The sequence below is a fragment of the Tamandua tetradactyla genome, chromosome 11, assembly GCF_023851605.1.
Source record: "Tamandua tetradactyla isolate mTamTet1 chromosome 11, mTamTet1.pri, whole genome shotgun sequence".
In the NCBI taxonomy this organism is placed as follows: Eukaryota; Metazoa; Chordata; class Mammalia; order Pilosa; family Myrmecophagidae; genus Tamandua; species Tamandua tetradactyla.
In genome coordinates this window covers 10977788-10981537 of record NC_135337.1, presented here as the reverse complement: position 1 = coordinate 10981537, position 3750 = coordinate 10977788, and the positions used below count along the sequence as shown (strand labels likewise).

At 41.6% G+C, this 3750-nt stretch overlaps 1 pseudogene; it reads left to right on the top strand.

Annotated features, from left to right (window-relative positions):
- The first annotated feature begins 803 nt into the window (after window positions 1-803).
- On the top strand, window positions 804-3520 carry LOC143649871 (acidic mammalian chitinase-like; annotated as a pseudogene).
- Window positions 3521-3750: the final 230 nt, after the last annotated feature.

Genomic DNA, 3750 nt, shown 5'->3' with positions numbered 1-3750 from the left:
ATAACATCCAGATATTGGTTCTAGTTCTACCCCTGGAGCAGAAGAGAATAGAACTGTTCCCTTTGCTATACATTGGTTAAATATTTGAAGACAGCTATAGTGTCCTACCTGTATTATCTCTTTTTCCAGTGAAATATCTTGTTCCCTCAGCCGTTCCCACTTGACAATTTTCAGAGCCACTTTTGCTCAAACATACAAGGACACAGACTAATAATGCAATTATAGAAACTGGACCCAGTAGTCCAACAGACATTAAAGCCATGTGGAATACCATTGGAAGATGTGCCTCTAGCACTAGATGAGAACTTGCATCTGGCTGTCTCCTACTTCCTCATTGGTTAAATCAGCATTTGATGTGATGTCAGTCCTATAAAGTAGTTTGCCTACTAGACAAAGGGGAGAAAGTTTCCAAGTTGTTAAAAGCTAATATAAGTTACTGCAGCAACTATAGCTTCAGAGACTTAACATGATATGAGCTGATTCTTTCTATGTAACATACCTTGTATGTCAAGATATAAGTGGAATTTCTGAGTGGTCATCCGAATACTGGATTCTGCTCAGGACCCGAATGCTAACTTGCTGTAAGACTTTGGAGAAATCATCTAATTTCTCTGCATATTAGATAACTATAAAATGGATTAATATCTGTCCTATCCACTTTCTAGAGTTTTTGAGAGATTCAAGACACATAAAATTTGTGTAAGCACTTTGAAAAAGAAAACGTTGTGCAATCATATGTTCATTTTATTATTTAAGGACCTGATAGTAGTTTCACAGATGCTCTACAAAACTTTAATATTCTCTAGGAAATGTGTGAAGCTTTTGAGCAAGAAGCCATGCAGATAAACAAGCCCAGGCTGATGGTCACTGCTGCAGTTGCTGCTGGCATCTCCAACATCCAGTCTGGCTATGAGATCCCCCAGTTGTCCCAGTGAATGATGTACCTCAAACTCCTGAAGGCATTACTTATGCAGGATACCCTTGTCCTTGTTCTGTCTTGTTGTTTGGGGACTTTGTTTAGGAGGCTTTGGCCATGGTATCTCTTGCCTGAGAGGTTGTAGGAAATAACCATCAGAAAGTATTCTAAATCCTTTACCTCCCCTCAGATATCTGGACTACATCCATGTCATGACCTACGACTTCCATGGCTCCTGGGACACCACACTGGAAAGGAACAGCCCCCCCGTACGAGTACCCCACTGACACAGGCAGGAATGCCTATTTCATTGTGGTGAATTGCTGTCCAGACTTACAAAGAGACCAGCAATGATGGTGTAAATCACATGGAGATTTGAGGGCAAAATAAACACAATTTCTGCAAATATCTTATTTAGACAACTGTCCTCAAGTGCTGATCACTAACTATAATTTCACCAAAAATTTTTTAAAAAAATACTAGCTAATCCATCTATCATTAACATCACACAAGTTTGCTAGTTAGAACAGGAGACTAACATAACTTAGCATCAGGCCATCAGAGGTCAGCTCTAGCTAATGCTCTTTCATCACAGGAGTACGCCATGAACTACCGGAAGGACAACAGGGCCCCAGCTGAAAACCTCTTCGTTGGATTCCTAGCCTATGGGCATACCTTTCTCCTGAGCAATCCTGCCAACATTGGCATTGGTGCCTCAACTTCTGGTGCTGGTCCTGCTGGGCCCTATACCAGACAGCCAGGATTCTGGGCTTACTATGAAGTATATTGCTTGGGATGAGGAGTATTCTGTGATTTCCATGTACAGTATTAAGCAGTATTAGAGTTAGAATCAGCAGAAATCTTGAATGTTCATTCTGTTCCCTACCTCTGCTAAACACAGAGTATCTGCAAATGCTTGAAGCATTTACATAAATCATTTATTTACCTAGTCTAGTATGAAGACCACTGAAAAATGTGCAACATTCCTCCACACAACAGAGCACAAACTTAATGTCATTCGTGTCTGCACACAAGGGAATAAAAGAAATGTATCTCTCAGATTACCAAGGGCTTCAGAAATCAATCACTAAGAGTAGGAACAACATATGAGTATTGAAAAGCAACTTGATCTTCTTTACCGCATATAAAAATCCATAATTGAAAAAACACAATTGAAGACATGAAAGGGAAAATAATCAAAGAGGCAAATGTATGCTTATATTTAAAAGATTGGAATTTTGGACATTTTAAAGATTTGCACTTTCCTGCAAAATGGAGCTACTCAGATGTGGGCTGCCCACCCAGGATGTGCCTTATGGCTATCAGGGCACCAAGTGGGTTGTCTATGATGATGTCAAGAGCTTCAATGTCAAGGTAAAGTGGGGCCCTCAGATATGATGATGTCTCAGCCCTGAGTCCCAGAAAACAAAATGTCTTGTGGTGTCCTCTGTGCTTGAACAGGCTCAGTGGCTTAAGCAGAACAACTTTGGAGACGCCATGGTCTGGACCATTGACCTGGATGACTGGCATTTTCTGCAACCAGGGCAAGATCCCCCTTATCTCCACCTTGGAGAATGCTTTAGACTTGCAGAGTGCAAAAAGTGACAGCAGGAGGTGTCCAGAGCACAGAAATGCCTCTTCTCCAACTCAAAAGGCAATACCAACGTGTGCCCATGTCATTGCCCAGGGATCCTCTTCCTGTTTTACCTCAATGCTCTTGTCCTAGCTGAGAGACAGGTGCTGCCCTTGAAATTCCATGTCAAGAGCTTTGTGCTCCTGTGGGAAACCAGGCCTATCTAGCTAGGATTTCCAGATCTAATAGGCCGTAAAAGTATGTAATAAATTCAAGAAATTAATGCCCATGGAAGGCAATGTAAGCATCTATTCCCTACAAAATATATGATTAAAATTTTATCACAGTCCATGTGGGAAGATTTAACAAGAAAACCCCACTACTGCTCATACATTTCTAATCTGTGATAGGGAAAGTACCAATTCCTGAAATTTTTTCCAGCAGTCCCAGAGATTTTCTTTGCACTTATTTGTTCACCACTTATGCCTCAATACTAAAGAAGTGTTTTTGCACATACTGGATATTCAGTAAATACATCTTTAAAATGATTTTGACAATATCAGAGAAGAAAGATTTTCTTTTATTTAAAACCAGGCTGGTTTGAGATTATAAATTTTCCTAATTCCTGAGTATGGAGTTATCTTATGATCTGTTTCAGGGATCCAGAGGTAACTGCACCTCACCTCTTAGCCAAGCTTCTGAGGTAGCCCCTGCCCACCCTCCACAGATCTCTTCACCTTTGGTTGCTCTTTGTGTTGTATATTTCAAGTTGCACAGCTCCCACTCAGCCCATTGCCCCAATAACACCTCCTTCCAGCAGTGGAAGCAGAAGTGGGAGTGCAAGTGGAAGCAGCAGCTCTGGAGGCAGCTCTGGGGGCAGTGGATTCTGTGCTGGCAAAGCCAACAGCCTCCACCCTGTTGCTAATAACAAAAATGCCTTCAGGCACTGCCTGAATGGGAACACATACCAGCAGCATTGCCAATCTGGGTTTGTCTTTGACACCAGCTGTGATTGCTACAACTGGGCATAAACATGACTTCTGCCTTCATTCTCTAGGGTTCTAAAGATGTCCTTGTTTAGGAATTCTTGCTTCTACCTAGAGTTCTGCAATAAAATCTAGCAGTAAGAACATGAGTCTCCTGAGTTTTGTGTAATTTGGGTGGAAATCTTTCTAGATGTGAAAACACAGGCCATGCATGAGGGGTGGAGTATCAGAGGTAGTGTGTGATGAAGTGGTGGAGCCAGAAGCCCTGCAGTCTT